At 36.3% G+C, this 18,298-nt stretch overlaps 1 protein-coding gene across 2 annotated transcripts in view; it reads left to right on the top strand.

The window, feature by feature from the left end:
• The first annotated feature begins 1,305 nt into the window (after nt 1–1,305).
• Nucleotides 1,306–18,298, top strand: part of PTPN21 (protein tyrosine phosphatase non-receptor type 21) — a 190,007-nt gene continuing 173,014 nt past the window's right edge. For both annotated transcript variants that reach the window (XM_053697579.1, XM_053697580.1), the window contains exon 1: nt 1,306–1,475. The gene's annotated coding sequence lies outside the window, so the exon portion shown is untranslated. The remainder of the gene's footprint in view (nt 1,476–18,298) is intronic.

Here is an 18,298-nt window from a genome sequence, read left to right on the forward strand (position 1 = left end):
TAGGGAAAAAAATAAAGTTAAAAGGAGTTGTCTGCAAACAAACACACCAGCAGGAAAAATTGACCTTTGGGAATACATTAAATGGATAGTCTAGTCAAATTCAGATAGAGCATGCAATTTTAAGCACCTTTCTAATTTATCAAATTGTCTTTGCCCTCTGTATCTTTATTTGAAAAAGCAAGACTGTAAAGCTTAGGAGCCGGCCCATTTTTGGTTCAGAACCTGAGTAGTGCTTGCTGATTGGTGTCTACATGTAGCCACCAATCAGCAAGCACTACCCAGGTGCTGAACCAAAAATGGGCCAACTCCTAAACTTACATTCTTGCTTTTTCAAATAAAGATACAAGGAGAATAGAGAAAAATTTAAAATAAGAGTAAATTAGAAAGTTGCTTAATATTACATGCTATATCTGAATCATGAAAGTTTAATGTTGGCTAGACTATCCCTTCAAAGGGGAGACATTTTAGAAGAGGACAATGTCTCTTTGTTAGTGCTCCCTTTAAAGTTGGCTAATCTGTACCCATAAACCAAGATGACATGTCTTGCAGCACATATTCATTAGAAATATATATACTGTACAATATATATGTACTGTACTACACAGCAGAATACAGACTTCTGATCTCTGCTTTTCCAATATTATGGTATAAAAAAAAATCAAATGAACATATAAGCTATAATAGTTATGCATGTTGTCATTTTCCCTCTAAGTAGGAAGAATGGGTGGATTCTATAATGTTTGCAAACATGTGAAGTGATCTACCATGTAGATTATTTTACCTGCAGCTGTGTATAGACGCGTAATTACCTACACGGTGATATGATCATACTAAACTGTAATAACTTTACAATGTTGCTGCTCCAAATTCACTGAAAACATAAAAACACATGTATATAAAAAAAAGTCCGTGATTGCCTTCTGTTTGATGAATAGACCTCTATTTATATAATGTCCCATTGCAGTGAAGGCAGCTGTCCCATTGCTAACATTCCCAGCGCCTGGCATTCCAACCCACTGAGATCATGGGCAGCAAGCATTGTGCGGTCCACAGTTTTCACAATACCTTCCGCATGTAAACAAAACCCTAGCACTCACTATTCGTTTATAATAACACTACGCCCTAACTTACTAACTATATGTGCAACAACTTACTGAGCAGTCGTGCTGCAAGATACACCGATAATATCTAGGAATCTGTTACCATACAATATAGTCCCTCACCCCTCCTCACTGACCGCATCACATTGCGCATTGATCTACATGCCGATCTTGCAGGCAGGAAGTGTGTAGCTTTGCTCTTAGTGAGTTTTTTGTAGCTAACAGCTAAGTTGGTATTGGGGTCTAATGCAAACACTGCAAGGAATACTGGGGATCAAGCACCCCACAATAAAGCTTTCCGCAGGACACAAGGGCACAAGCACCTCCTGAGTGGGCCGCTGCTGCAGAGGGAGCTGACCCACATCTGTGCAACAGGTAACAAAGTAACTCTGCATCATATGTTTGGATACAATGTAGCAAGTGGTTAGGGCTAGTGGTCAGCAGGTTCCGCGCACTTTCTGCGGTTCACAAAACTTACACAGGTTGAGCAGGATTTATATGCTGGGAGTGGGAGCTGCTCAGTGTGTGCAACAGGTATCTCCATAACATTGTCTGAGGGCTGTGAGAATAAAGTGCATGATCACACTTATTACTATAGTTAGTATATAGTATTGCTAGTTTTACTGTTAGGGTACAGACCTGTGCTGGGCATATGTGTGTAAGGTTCACTCTAGGCTGGATAACATGGGGATTTTCTTTGAATTGTAGCAGCTCTTGTTCATGGGCTAAATAAAGAGGATTGACTTCAGCATAGGGGTGAACTCAATTTCAGGCCCTGGCAGGCTGTACTGTTCTTTTTCTGTTGTCGGAGCAATCATAAATATCCATGTATCATTGATGTTCTAAGGAGGAATCTGTCACAGCTGTGGTCCTGCTAAAAGTGACAGCTGGTAATAAGATAACATTGTACCTTTTGTTAGGGTCACTGCTCTGTGTGTAAAAAAAAATATAAAAAAAATCTTACTGTCTGTGCCAATTCTTTTTAAAAAAAATGTATTTATTATTATTATTATTATTATTAATAAAAGCAACTAAAGGGTTAATGTATTTTTCATATAATTCCCAATTGATAGCATTGGAAATAATAATATTACTGGTATAGATTACGATTCTTTTACTTCTATTTGTTGGTCCTACTAGTGTAGACTGATGAGTTCCAGAAAATACAAAAATAAATAAAGGAGCTATGCACACTCTTTAGTTGAAGTATATTGTAAACTAAAGGGACATGAAACATGCAATTCTAAACAACGTTATCATTTGCTTCTATTCAATTTTTTTTTGTTTCTCTTGGTATCTTTTGTTGAAGAAAGCTCAGGAGAGTGTCTGGGACACTTTATGGCAGCAGTTTTGCAAGAATGTTAAACCTTTGCATTAGAACTAGATGGCAGCACTGTTTCCTGCCACGTAGTTCTCCAGACACTTATCTAGGTATCTCTTCATTAAACAATACAGTGAGAACAAAGCAAATATGAGAATATAAATAAATTGGAAACTTTTTCTTTTTTTTAATTTTGTATACTCTGAATCATAAAATATGTTTTGGGGACTTTATATCCCTTTAGTGAGGATTTGTATGATATGTGCTTAATTTATATAGATAGGAATTGGAGAGTAAATACTGCCAAAGGGTGTTTGTTTATTATTTATGTATTATTGTTGTTATCACATAGTTTCAAAGTAATTTCTTAATATATCTGCATACACACACAGACATCATCAATAAATAAATACCCAATACACCACTGTTTAAGACACTTAATGGGATACGAACCCCAATTTTTTTTCATGATTCAGGTAGAGCAGACAATTTTAAGCAACTTTCTAATTTACTACTATTATCAATTTTTCTTCTCTCTCTGTATCTTTATTCGAAAAAGAAGGAATGTAAACTGAGAAGACGGCCCATTTTTGGTTCAGAACCTGAGTAGCGCTTGCTGATTGACTGCTAAATGTAGCCACTAATCAGCAAGCGCTAACCAGGTGCTGAACCAAAAATGGGCTGGCTTCTAAGCTTATATTTATTTTTTAAATAAAGATACAGAAAGAGCGAAGACAAATTGATAATAGGAGTAAATTAGAAAGTTGCTTAAAACTGAATGTTCTATCTCAATCATGAAAGAAAAAAAATTGGGTTTCACATTCATTTAAGGTCAATATTATTTTATCTTTGCACTTGGGGACCAAAGATAAATATAAGAATGTTGTTAAAATGTTTTTATTTCTATGAACAATATTCAAATGAGAAATGCTATAGCAGTTTTGTGCTTTATATATTTTTCAGTACACATTAGTGAAGATAAATATAGCTCATGTGATAAGAAATTACTGAAAAAATCCCTTCTTTAAAAATCTGTTATACTGGAATTGCAGAGGTCAACATTGTGGTCTCTGGACCTCAGTTTGTACTAATTTGTCATACACCTTTTGTCACTCATGTCTGACTCATAAGTTTCATATAAATTTGACAGTCTGCAATATATACAGGACAATTATAGAATCATATTTTAGAATCACATCTAAATTAACCCATGGCTTCGATGTCAATGCAGATACAAAGCTGGTTATAGTTCAGTCCTTTATCAAGGATTCAGCTGTGCAGAAGTATGAATATCTGGTGCCATTATAACTCAGTTTACCTTTTTAATAACACACAGATTTTATAAGTAATATATCCTAATGAGTGCACATGACTCAACAATATAATGTGCATTTTTAAAAGACATATTTGATGTTTTAAAAAACAGTTATTCTTTGCTAATTAGATCTAAAGACCGATAGAGAATGGTTTCCCAACCCTCACATATGTACAAATTTCAACATTGAAATTATACATGCACAAAGTATTATTTCACTCCTATGTATGTGTGTGTGTGATTTTATATATTTATATATATATATATATATATATATATATATATATATATATATATATATATATATATATATATATATATATATATATATATATATATATATATACATACATACATACATACATGTGGCCCTCAGTTTACAACGGTTCAATTTGCACCGTTTCAGAATAACAACCTTTTTTCCAGTCATGTGACTGCTGTTGAAAATCATTGAGAAGCAGTTCTTTGATTAAAATAGCCAGTAGGTGAAGCTGTCCGCTTGTGTTGCAGCAAAGCCAAGCAAGCTGAAATTAATCAGTGTAACCAGACCTGAGCTATCGAGCAGATTTCAAAGGAACAAGATCTTCCTGTCTATAAATCAGTCCAGATTGGAATGCATAGAAAGAACTGTTTGCAGAAAAATGCAAGTAAAGTCTGTGTTGTGTGATTATTTTATTAGGTTTATAATGCTGTTTAGCATTTAAAGTCTTCATTTCAAAGCTTTAAAAATAATGTATTAGGTGTTACTTATGACAATTTTGAGAGGGGCCTGGAACCTAACCCCCTCACTTCCCATTGACTTACATTATAAACTGGGTTTCAATTTACAACAGTTTCGATTTACAGCCATTCCTTCTGGAACCTAACCCCGGCGTAAACTGAGGGCTACCTGTATGTATGTATGTATGTATGTATGTATGTATGGGAACTGCTGTAGAGTCTTTAAAGAGACATTCAGCTGTAAAAAAAAAATATTGTTTTCTGTGAGTCAAAGCCTATTGTGCCTTAAAAATGTCTAGGATTTGTGAACCCTGTACCTATTGCTGGTACCTGACATGCAACTCAAAATTTTTCTTTCATTATTCAGATAGAGCATACAATTTACTTCTATTATCAACTTTTCTTCATTCTCTTGGTATCCTTTATTGAAGAAGCAGCAATGGACTACTGTGAGCTCGCTGAACACATTGGTAAGCCAATGAAAAAGGGTATATATGTACAGCCACCAATCAGCAGCTCCCAGCTCCTGAGCCTACGCAATGTTGTATGCTTTTCAACAAAGGATACCTAGAGAATGTAGCAACTTAGACAATAGAAGTAAATTGGAAAGTTGTTTAACATTGTGTGATCTATCTAAATCATGAAGGAAAATGTTGGGTTTCATGTCCCTTTAAAGTCTTCAGATAGTTATCACTAAGATCCGTCACAAACTCTCTTTTGCACACAATTTATTAAAAAGTGTATTCTCTATCGGAATCGTGAAATAAATGTTTTGGGTTTCATGTCCCTTTTGGCTGCAGTTGCGGCACATCTCTTCTGCTATACCTGAAAGATTTCCAGTTCTCAGGTAGCTTGCAGGTGTGAGAGCCCAGTCCCCTGGCATGGTTTGCCATGCACCAGTAATGATTGCTGCTTTTATCTTTTGGTCTCATGGTCCCAAGATGCAGGCCTTGTGCAGTAAGCTTGAGAAACGGTTCATCTACCTAGAAAAAGAGATCCGACACTCTGGCTTGCATCATGGTTACCAGTATTATTTGGCTTTTTTTTTTTTATGACCCTCTGTAACCAAGTGGGAGCTTTTGGCAGCATACAGACGAGCTTGTGTTGCATAAAAATAAATAAAAATATATATATATATAGCCTAGGATTAATGGTGCAAGGCTGGAGGCAGGCTTCATCCCCTTTGTGATTATTAGTTTAGATGTGTTAATGGTTCTAGGAGGAGCCGGGCAAAAAATACATTTTAGCATTGCACCTTTACTTACATATGACTGTGTTTAACCCCTGCAAAAGTGCAGGTTAAAACACATAGCTAATGTCATCTCCAGAGCAGCAGTTCACTAATGGGACCTAGCTGAACACATCTTCTGAGCCAATGACAAGAGGCATATGTGTGTAGCCATCAATCACCAGCTATCTCCCAGCAAGGCATTAATGTTCCTATACATATTTAAGTATGCATTTCAAACAAATGAACAAATGCAGTTTAATAAAATAAGTCAATTGAAAAGTTTCTTTAAAATTGTGTTCTCTGTCTAAAAGATTACAGTTGAATATGGCTTGGCTAAGCAGCCGTCATATAGAATGTTGCAGGCTGTGTTCTGATGCATTGGGAAAACACTTTACAGTATTCAACAAAAGTTTTTTTTTTTTCTATTTAAACCCAAAAAAAACAAGTACTATGCTGAGATTTCCCCTGTGTAACTTATGCTAAGAGCACTGAGTCACAGGTCTTGTGTGAATTTCCAGAGCAGCCGTTCTGCTTGGTATAAAGTGATACTTTGCCTGGCACCTATCATTACACACAATAATTTAGTGCCCATGGAAATTAAACTGAAGTACAGTCTTCTAACCGCTTGATGTAGGTGTAATGCCTAAAAAATGGACAGGCCTCCGTTGTGTTGTCATTTGGTATTTCCCTTAAAATTGTATGCTGTTTTTTTTTTTTTTTTAAACGAAATATATTTTTTGTCCGCCCTGTAGTATATGTAGACTACAAACAGTTACATGTGGGGCTGGAACTTTCCGTTAATTGACTAGTAACACTTTTACATCTACAAATAAGTACCGTGTATATTCAACTGGAGATTGTAATGCATTGTATTTTTTTTTTATATATTTGAAGTTAAAAACCCTTTGTAATATCCTTTCATTATTTATTTTTGCCCTTTTCTTGTAATTTGAAAGGGCATGAAAACACATTTTTTTTCTTTCTTTCAGCATTTAGATAGAACAATTTCAAGCAACTTTACAATTTACTATTGTACTATTAATAAATGTGCCTCATTCTCTTGGTATCCTTTGTTGAATGAGTAGAAATGCACTGCTGGGAGCTAGCTGAACACAGTGACAAGAGGCAGCCACTAATCAGCAGCAAGTTCACAATAGTGCATTGCTGCTCCTGCACCCAATTAAGTATGCTATTCAACAAATGATACCAAGAGATTAAAGCAAGTTAGGTAATAAAAGTAAATTGAAAAAACTCTATTTGATTCATGAAAATTCAATTTGACTTTACAGCCCCTTTAACTTTGTAAATTGTAGACTTTCCAACTCTCCTAAGTTTCTATAAATTAATGGGCGTTCCTAGTTTCAAACCTAGGTTTCCCTTATCTCCTCATTTCTGCTGTGGACAATTAGAAACAAAGTGCTCAAATGATGGTGGTGTGGAATATAGCAACGTTAAAGGGACAGTAAAGTCAAAATAAAACCTGTATGATTCAGATGAGCATGCACTTTTTAAACAACTTCAATTTTGTTCTTTTAGTATCATTTGTTGAAAAGCATGCATTACTGGGAGCTAGCTGCTGATTGGTGGCTGCGCATACATTCATCTTGTCATTGGTTCACTTCATGTGTTCAGTTCGCTCTCAGCAGTACTTTCTTTTACATTCTTTTCCTTATCCTCTCGCAGGGGGTGCAATAATGTCGCATTTTAGAAAAAAGGATGAACAACAAAAACTAGAGAAAAAAGAAAAATATAATTTGTGATATTATTACACAATATACTTTGCAAAGAAGATGCATATCCTTAACACACAAACACACAAGTGATGCAACATGATCATTATTTGCAATAGTTGTAACAACATTGTTGAAAAATGTTATCTACAGAATAATAAAGAAATCGAGTTATCTTGTCACAATAAACAAGAATGGTTTGAGAAGAACTTATATATGCCGGACACACACAAAAAAAAGGGGGGGGGGGCGAACAGTCTCTCCTTCCTCTCCCTTATATTAAGAATCAGTAGGTCTTTCTAAAGCCAGAATACCATGCTACTGGTGTTACCCGCCCCCTACTCTCACCATCTCTCTATCTGTCATGAATACCAAGATGCTGGGAATTCTTCTAAAACAACTAGTTCTGCAAATGTGTCAGAGCTAAGAAATGGATAAAGTATCTGCTTTTGGATCTGTGATGAATATGTTTTAATTAAATCTAATATACATTTTTTTTTTTCTTTTGCGGATTTCAAATGAAAAGATTCAAATATAATTTGATTTTGCACTTCTTTAATTACCAATGACAAAGACGGAGCTGATGTATTTTTCACTATAAGCTGTCTTATTAATAGAACTATTGTATTAAGTATTCTGTTCTGTATTCCCAAATCTGGAGTCAACGTTTTTAAAAAGATAATTGTTTCAGGATCCAGGGACACGTTTATGTTGTATAGTTTATTAAGCCAGAAGATGAGTTTATTCCAGATTTGCAACATTTTAGGGCAAGACCAGAACATATGAAGAATATCTGCTTTTAAATAAGCGCATCTTGGGCATCTAGCTATTTAAGATAGAAACATTTTGGTTAGCTGCTCCGGGGTAATATAATAATTATTATTAATAAGTTTGACATGCTATTCCCTCCAGCTCGTAGATATTAAAGATTTTTTAATTACGGCGAAACTTAAACTAATTCTTTGAAAATCTACAGTGGGAAATAAATATTTCCAGCTGTCACAAGTTAAGTTAAAAGACAGAAAGCTTTGTTTGGCTAACATAATATCATACAGGAGGGATATAGAAGGGGAGCCTGCAAATATTTTTGTAAACAAATTTTGATGTCAGACCAAGCAGTATATCGACTCCTATCCCATCTCATACTATTAATATAATGTCTCAATTGCAGGAACACAAAAAAATCTATTTCTAGGTAAATCGAACTGCTGCGAGAGAGTCTCATAAGTAACCATATAACCCTCATTTGAAAAAACTTGGAAAATAAACTTAAAGGGACATGAAACCCAATTTTTTTCTTTCATGATTTAGAAAGAGTATACAATTATAAACAACTTTCTAATTTACTTCTATTATCTATTTTGCTTCATTATCTTGATATTCTTTGCTGAAAAGCATATCTAGATATGCTTAGTAGCTGCACATATATGCCTCCTGTGATTGGTTCACTGTGTGCATTGCTCTTTCTTCATTAAAGTATATCTAAAGAATAAAGCAACTCAGGTAATAGAAGTAAATTGGAATGTTGTTTCAAATTATATTCTCTACCTTAATCATGAAAAAATGTTTGGGTATAGTGTCCCTTTAAGATCTTTATCAGCCCAATTTTTTTTAAATATCCTGAGTAATTCCTGGAATAAAGCTAATATTGCCAAGTAAGAGTAGTACATATCTAGTATAGAGCAAAGTTTATGCCATGCCAAAATGATATTTTTAATAGAAACTAATACTGTAATATTACATGGGGGCTTTTTAGGTGCACAGTGAATAGCTGCTTTCAAAGCAAATGGGTATATAAAAAAAATTCTCAATCTTAATAGAAAAGATTTCAGTTTCGAGTAGCCAATCTATTGCAATTTTAGTTAATGTAGCAATATTATAGATCATGATATTAGGCAGGGAAAACCCTGCCATCCTATATGACTGCATAATTTTTTTCAACAAAATATGGGGTTTCTTATCTTTCCATATAAATCTATAGAAAGCAGAATAGATTTTACGCAGATCTTGCATTGATATAAATAATGGTAAATTCTGTAGCGGATACAGTAATCTAGGAAATACAATTGTCTTAACTAGACTCACTCGGGCTGATAAAGAAATAGGGAGAGAAGATCAAACCTCCAGATCCACTATGATTTTCTGTATAAGATATTAAAAATTTTCTACATACCAATTATTCGGGTTAGCATTGAGGTACATACCTAAGTACTTTAGTGTTTCAACCGTTTTTAAATGGAATATCATGTGGACTAGATCTTGTTTTATGAATCCATATAAGTTCACTTTTATTACAATTTATACTATAGCCGGCGAAAGAGCTGAACAAATTTAGAATATAAACAATTAATGGGATTATTGTGCAGTGCTCTGTACAAAGATAAGTAAGTAATCTGCGTACAGCAGAGTTTTTAGTCTATGAGGCCCCATCTTTATTCCTGTTATGGTATCTCTAAGCCAAATTGCTAGAGGTTCCAAGGCCATATTAAACGGAAGTGGAGATAACGGACAGCCCTGCCTCGTACCTTCTTTTGGGGTAAGAGAACCATTTATTAATAATTAAGAGATGGGCTTATTATATAAATTGTAGATAAAGTGTAAAAATTGATTCTTAAATCCCAATAGAGACGCAGATGTAAATAAATGTTCCCATGCGATCGAATCAAAGGCCTTTTCAGCGTCGTGTGAAAATTGCTACATCTTGACTAGGTTGAGTATTCTTGGTTTTCTTTAAATTCCACATGTAATCGATAAAGGTAATAACTTTCTGAATATTTTTTGATTAATTCCTGGGTGTCATAAAACCCCTTTGAACTGGATGGATGATCTTATCAAGACAACTAGAAAGTCTAGAGGCTATAATAGAGGACAAAATTGTATGGTCTGCATTCAATACAGATATTGGTCTTTTTGACGCGGGGTCATCAGATTTTTCCCCCTTTTTTTTTTTTTTTTTTTTGTTCAAATAATTTTTATTGAAAATCGGTACAATGACAAATGTTAACATTTACAGTATCATTACAATAAGATAACAACATAATAAATTTGCGAGGGTTATTGTATCATTCTGTCAGAGATCCAATTTTCTTGGTATTTTCAAGCTATTATTATCAGTGATATTCATCAACTTAGTTAATTAAGTAGGAATATAGTAACAGAGAGAGGAGGAGAAAGGAAAAAGTAAGTGAGGTAAGTGGGATTAGGGAAGGAGGGGAGGGGTATGTCACTTGACTGGTTGCTTCTGTACGACCAATTAGTTAGGAGATGTTTATGTGTGATTTTAAGGGTTTTGTTCCCAGATGAGTTGAATGTTTAATATTGTGTCTGATTTACCCTGATAACAGTAGTGCATTTTCTCTAGTGTGAGAACATGAGTGACTTCTGATTTCCATTGTACAATAGTGGGTGTGTCTTGAGTTTTCCATAACCTAGGTATTAATCTTTTTGCACAGGCTATCATTAAGAGTAAAAGTTTCTTGCGATAAAGGCAGGTAAGTTTTGGGATGTGGTTTAGAAGGACTATCTGCGGTGAGAGTATTATGTCTGTACCTAGTGTTTTGTTTATATGCCTTTCTATCTGTGGCCAGAAGTCTCCTAGTTTTGGGCAAGTCCACCAAATATGTGTTAGGGTACCTACATCACCGCATCTCCTCCAGCAACTGGAGGAAGCCATGGGGTAGATCATTCGTAATCGTTGAGGAGTTAAGTACCACCTGGCTAGTATTTTGTAGTTTAGTTCAGACATGATTATTGAGGTGGAAGAGGTGTGGGTGTGGTGGAATCCGCGTTTCCAGGACTCAGGATCTATCTCTGTGTGTAGTTCTTCAGACCATCTTGTTAGATATGTTGGGCGTTTTTCCGGGAAGGAGCCTCTGAGGATTTTATATATCTGCGAGAGGTGGGCTCTGATATTTTTCGAGTTAGTGCATATTTGTTCAAATTTAGTCATTGGTCTAAGAATTTCTACTCTGTGTGGGCTGTGGTCGATCGCATGTCTTATTTGAAGGTATGCATACCAGTTGTGGAATGGAGGTCCTAGTTCTTCATTAAGTGAAAGTCTGTCTCTTACTCCTCTAGGAGTAGTTATTAAGTATATTGGTAGGTTTGTAAGGAGTTTATTTTCGTTTACATGGTGTGCAGGCTATGTTTTAAGAATATATGATAATGCAGGATAGGGGTTAAGGGGGATACTGGTGTTGATATTCCTTTTGTATGTGCGATTAATTCGTCCCATATTGCTAGGGTAGTTTTAATATATTCATTGTGCTGTATAATATGGGGTCTAGAGTCTTTAGGGATCCATGGCAAATCCCTCATGAGGCTGTTTTGTGATAGATGGCTCTCTATTTGTATCCATAGATTTGACGGTGTGGAGTGGTTCCAAGCCACCACTCTAGTTAGGTGAGTTGCTCTATAGTAGTTAGTTAAATTGGGGACATTGAGGCCGCCATCTTCTTTACTGAGGTATAATGTATGTTGGGCTATTCTCAGGCGTTTATGCGACCAGATAAAGGAATTTATCATCTTTTGCTGTGTTTGAAGATAAGATTTAGGTATAGTCATAGGTAGGGTTTGGAACGGGTACAAGTATTTGGGTATAATCATCATTTTCACCGTGTTTATTCGGCCTAACCATGATAGATGTCCTTGTCTATGCCATGAGTCTAATAAGTTCTTGATACTGTTATGGAGGGTAGTATAATTTTCAGAGAATAGCTTGTGTGTGTCTTTGGGAATCACTAATCCTAAATATTTAAGTTTATCTGTCAGTGTGAAATTTGTTTGCTGTGTAATGGACTGTATCTCCTCAGATGTTAGATTAATTGGCATCAGTCCCGACTTCTCCATATTAATGGAGAAGTTGGATACTGTTTTATATCTGTCCAGTGTTTCTTTAAGGGCTGGTAGGGAAGTATTTGGAGATTGTAATGTGAGAATCACATCGTCGGCAAACAGAAGGCATTTCTGAGTAATATTACCGAATTTCAATCCTTGAATATGTTGATTGCTTCTAATTTGTATCGCCAGGATTTCGACTGTAAGAGCGAATAGTAGTGGGGAAAGTGGGCATCCTTGGCGGGTGCCATTGGAAATAGGGAAGGGCTGCGAAATGGTGTTGTTTATTCTGACTTTGGCACTTGGATTATGGTATAAGGCCTGTATTCTAGTGATAAATTTGTCTGAAAGGCCAAATTTTGACAGGGCGGACCACATAAATTGCCAGTTCACCCTGTCAAAAGCTTTCTCAGCATCAGTGGAGAGCAAAATTAGTGGCGTATTGTTATGGGCTGCGTGGTGTAGTGAATGAAGTAGTCTTATGGTATTGTCTTTCGCCTCTCGTCCTTTAATAAAGCCCACTTGGTCAGGATGTATTATATCAGGTAGTATCATGCTCAGACGATTAGCAAGAATTTTCGCATATATTTTTATATCAATATTTATGAGTGATATCGGTCTATAGTTACCTACTGTGTCGCTGGGTTTACCTGGTTTGGGAACCACCGTAATCATTGCCTCAAGAAGTGTACTAGGGAGAGTGATACCGCTATCTATATCAGTATAGAGTGATAAAAGATGAGGACTTATCTGTTTCTGTAAGAGTTGATAGAATTTTGCTGTAAGGCCATCAGGGCCCGGAGATTTGCCGTTCGGCAGTGATTGTATTACTAGAGTAATATCCCGGTGGGTAATAGGGGAATCTAACAATTGTCTATTCTCATCAGTAATGTTTGGTGTATCTATAGCGGCTAGAAATGACCTTAGGTTTTCTGTTTTGTCTATGGCTGTGTTGTTTTGTATATTATATAAGTTCGTGTAATAAGAGACAAATGCTGTAGTAATTTCTTCATTTGTGTGAATGTTCTTTCCTGTGTGGTCTCTGATTGTTTTAATAAAATTGGAAATTCTCCGTTTCTTGAGAGATCTGGCTAGTAATCTACCTGCTTTATTACTCTCAATGAAGAACTTAGACCTAGTGGTCATCGCTCTCATATGGGCTTTTTGTAGAAGAAATTTATTGAGGTTTTCTCTTGCTTGTGTTAAATTGGTTAGGTTAGGGGCTGAGGTGGGGTCTGCTCTAAGAGCTGCCTCACAGGTGGATAATTCTTCAGTCAGAGTATTATATTGGCCCGTATGTTTTTTACGTTGTTGGGCATTGTGCTTTATGATAACTCCTCGGATGAAGCATTTGTAAGCTTCCCAGTTATTTGCCATGGATGTATCTTCAGGTTTGTTTAGTAGAAAATATTCGTCAGTGTGTTTTTTGATATCGTCTACCGTTTCATGGTCAGTAAGTAAATGGTCGTTCAGTCTCCAGTTAAATGTATGTCGTGGTCTGTCAGACCATTTAAAGATAGCAGAGACCATGCTATGGTCCGACCAGGAGGTATGAGTGATCTTTGAATGAATGAGGGTTGAGAGGAGGGTTTGATCACATAGGATATAATCCAACCTGGAGTAGGAATGTTGCGGATGTGAGAAAAAGGTGTAGTCTCTCTTGTCTACGTGTACTATTCTCCAAGTGTCAAAAAGGTTAATGTTTTGTAAGGCTGTGTAGTTAGCTTTGAGGGTATTGTTCTGTAGATAGGATCTCCCTGATGATGTGTCTAATATTGGATTTAAGGGGAAGTTGAGATCTCCTCCAACAATAATTGGGCCTTTAGCTATATCTAAGATTAAATTGACAAGAGGTTTGTAGAAATGCGGGGTAGGTTTGTTTGGGGCATATATGTTGACTAGTGTTACTGGGGCTCCATAGCATAGGCCCACTAGAATCAAAATTCTACCTTCTTTATCAGAGTGTTTCTGTAATAGTTCAAAGTGAAAATTTCTTTTAAATGAGATGCTGACTCCATTTTTCTTTTGTGTACCTGAGCTACAAAAGTGTTGATCAAAATATCTTTTAGACAACGTAGGTTCGTGATTTTTCTTGAAATGGGTTTCTTGAGTCATTATAATATCTATTTTTCTTTTGTAAAAGTCATGAAATGCTATTGATCTCTTCTCAGCTGAGAGGAAACCTTTGACATTTTGTGTAGCGATGTGTATATTACCTGTTTTGAAATGGGATGCCTGAGTCATCTTAGAACTTGGTACTATGTGTAGAGAAGTCGGGTGGTTCGCGGGAACCTTCAAGGACACTGGGGGATATCAATTATACTCCTGTGTATAATCTGGATGTGTATTGGGTCAGGAAGGAATTTTATGAGAAAGGGAGGGAATAGGGTGGGTAAAAGAAGGGGGAGGGTATAGTGTTAAAGTAAAAGTTTAGCGTAAATAAGAATATATATAGCAATAACAATATCAGCTGTGTTAGAACGTATCACTATAGCAAAACTGATAATAGCTTCTTTTTTCAAATTTTGTATGGGAGCTATATTTTACAGACCGGGTGTTTGTACAGTGTGGGGTTGCATAGAAATTCTATATTCAATCAACAATTGGTCTACATTCTGAAATCTTGCTGTAAATTAAAATTAAGCCATAAGAAGTAGGTCTAAATCCATTTCGTATTGCGTTTATTGTATTTCTTAGGCGTGTCGTTTCTTGGATTCGAATCTCAATAGGCTGACAATAGTAGTTTAGTACTAAGGACAGGAACAACAGTATTTTTATAACAGGGAATTATAAGACCATTTAGCAATTAGTACAAGGTATGTAAGTGCTGGAACAACCAAGTGATCATTCTGTTTCCTTTAAGGGTGATAGAATTAGGTAATGGTCATCGGATTTTAAGGGTATGGTTATTGGACTATGGGTGGCAGTTCACTATTTACAGGTAATTAAGCTAAGGGAGGGGTATGAATATCTGGTTCTATATGTGGCATGTAATAAATATGAATGTGCTAATGAGGTGTGGGGGAACAGCTATATGAGTAGCATGATACTGTAGTGAAGTAATAGGTTTCTCCTATAACACAATATTGTTTAAGCCTATCGGTCAACATGTAGTAGATTGTGTTCAGTTAAAATAGCAAAGTATTAATAAACTTGAAAAATTACATTCAGATAACATATTAACCTTTAAACCTGTTGAGCAACATTTAATAAATTGAGTTACAACAAAAAATTGCTAAGTAGTAATGAACTTAAAATACTACATTAAGCAAGTAGTATCATTGTATCAGCAATGGGGTGGTCATATTCTCCTCATATGACAGTCCCTTGGATTTTTCGGTGCCAAGATAATCCTCTATCTCCCCCTGGTCTAACCAATAGGGCACTATTTACAGGTATTTAAGCCAAGGGTGGGGTATGAATATCTGGTTCTATATGTGGCATTTAATAAACATGAATGTGCTAATGAGGTGTGGAGGAACATCTATATGAGTATCATGATACTGTAGTGAAGTAATAGGTATTCCCTATAGCACATTATTATTTAAGCCTATCAATCGACATATAGTAGATTGTGCTCAGTTAAAAACAGCAAAGTATTAATAAACTTGAGAAGTTACATTCAGATAACATATTAACCTTTAAATCTGTTAAGCAACATATAATAAATTGAGTTACAACAAAAAATTGCTAAGTAGTAATGATCTTGAAAGATTACATTTAACAAGTAGGATCATTGTATTATCAATGAGGTGGTTATATTTTTCTCATGTGACAGTCTCTTGGGTTTTTCGGTGCAAAGATAGTCCTCTATCTCCCCCTGGTCTAACCAATGGGGGACATAATTATCAAGTCTCTATAATTGAACTATTAGGTATTTCGATGAACAGTAGTTACAAAGAAAAAAATAGGATAAAATAAATGGACAGTTATAGTTACTCATCCTGGAGAGTCTGTGTCCTCGATATCAGCGTTGTTCTGAGTTATCTGTCTTCTCTTGGACTGTTTATTGTTGGTATCAGGTCCTGGTCTTCTTTGTGACTTGGGATTTTCAAGCTTGTCTAGTCGAGCATGGGGAGAGGAAGATTTTCCGCTATCTGGTGGGTTGATGTTTAGTAGGTTATAGAACCTGTTGATATCTGCTAGAGAGGAGCATTCAATTTTCTTTCCATTCCTCATAACTATGACTGAGGTGGGGAAACCCCATCGATATGGGATGTGTAATGACCTCAGATGTGATGTTAAAGGCTGAAAATCTCTCCTCTTCTGAAGGGTTCTTTGGGATAAGTCTTGAAATATTTGAATTTTGTGGTCTTTGAAATTTATAACTTGGTGTTTCCTTGCAACATTATATACTTCTTCTTTTTGCCTATAATTTTGGAAGTGTACTACAATGTCTCTTGGAGGCATATCATCCGGAGGTTTTGGGCGAAGCGCCCGATGTGCTCTATCTAGGGGAATTTCCTCGTTGTCTGATATATCATTTCCAAGGATCTCCCTGAATAAAGCTTGTAGATAGTCTCTAATATCGTGGTTTGCAATTGTTTCAGGGATTCCTCGAAAGCGAAGATTCCCTCTTCTTGTACGATTTTCCAAGTCATCGATTTTATCCTCGAGGTCAGTTAGAAACTGGACTTGTTGTGCTTGGTTGGTAGTAAGTTTCGCCAATCTTTGTGAGACCACAAATTCGTGTTCCTCTAGTGTATCCACCCTATGACCAAGGTCTGTTATCTCTTTTTTAAGGTCTGCACATTCATCTTTAATACAGGATTTAACCTGTTCAATCAGGGCCGCCATAGCTTGATATGTGATGGGAGTGCTATCTTCGTGTGTCTGAGTGGTGGCTGGTCTGTCGTCCATTTTAGTCTGTATGCTGTCTTGGTCCAGTTCTTCTGTTGTGGTAGCTTGTAGGTCTTCAGCATCTTTGCATTTAGAGCTGAGGTCTGTTTGTTTAAAGAAGGTGTGTACTGTATTTTGGCTGTTTTGTGGTAACTTTTGCGGCTTGTCCTGTCGAAGATTTTTTCTCTGTGACATTATGACCGTTGCTGGATTTTATTTTTGAGTAGTGTTTTTATAGTAATGGTTGACACTGTACCTCCAATGGGACTTTACCCTCACAGGGCGATCTCGGGAAAAGGTAATAGGGATATGACCCGTCACCACTTAGTGTAACGGGAAAAGGGATAGAGGTAAGTGCCTGATGGTTTGATAGTAAAGGTAGATCAGATGGTATTGTATGAGTTATACAGTAGTGTGTTTCGTTTATACTGTACTTCTGCAGTATTAATCTTGTCAGCAGTTCAAGAGCTTCTTTTGTGATATCCCAGTGAGTCAGTGGTATATCAGTCTGTAAAGAGCAATTAGTGAGCAACTAATCTTATGCCCAAATTGTCAATGCGTCACAGTATTGTTATCTGAGAGTTCTTTTTAGGCTTTTTATCTTTCTGTCCTTTTATTTTTGCAAATGCTGGTTTTAAGCTCTGCTGGTGCGTTTAAGCTAGACTTTAGTAGCTGTTAGATAAGTTAGGGCTTTGTGTGCTAAATGCTTGCAGGCTTGCAGAAAATAGCAGTACTATGCAAAGTATTTGCCGGAGGTGCTGTTAATGGCTTTAATCTGTCTTTCGGCAATACAGAGTCTTTTATACACTGATAAGCCCCTTGATACGATCAGCTTCTTTTATCTTGTGCTTTAATCTAGTGCGTATAATATCGGCACATGCTAAATGCTTGTAAGCTTGCAGAAAATAGCAGTACTATGCAAAGTATTTGCCGGAGGTGCTGTTAATGGCTTTAATCTGTCTTTCGGCAATACAGAGTCTTTTACACACTGATAATCCCCTTGATACGATCAGCTTCTTTTATCTTGTGCTTTAATCTAGTGCGTATAATATCGGCACATGAACCGTTTACTCACCGGCTGCTACTTGAGTTGCGCGCCACCAGTGATGATCTAAGTGGGACGACAGCCTTCTCTCTTGTGTGAGTAATCGGGTTGTAATCTCTTGTTATTTAGGACTGAAGTTGAAGCGCTAGTCTGGGCTGACT

The sequence above is a fragment of the Bombina bombina genome, chromosome 1 (genome assembly GCF_027579735.1).
Source record: "Bombina bombina isolate aBomBom1 chromosome 1, aBomBom1.pri, whole genome shotgun sequence".
Lineage (NCBI taxonomy): Eukaryota > Metazoa > Chordata > Amphibia > Anura > Bombinatoridae > Bombina > Bombina bombina.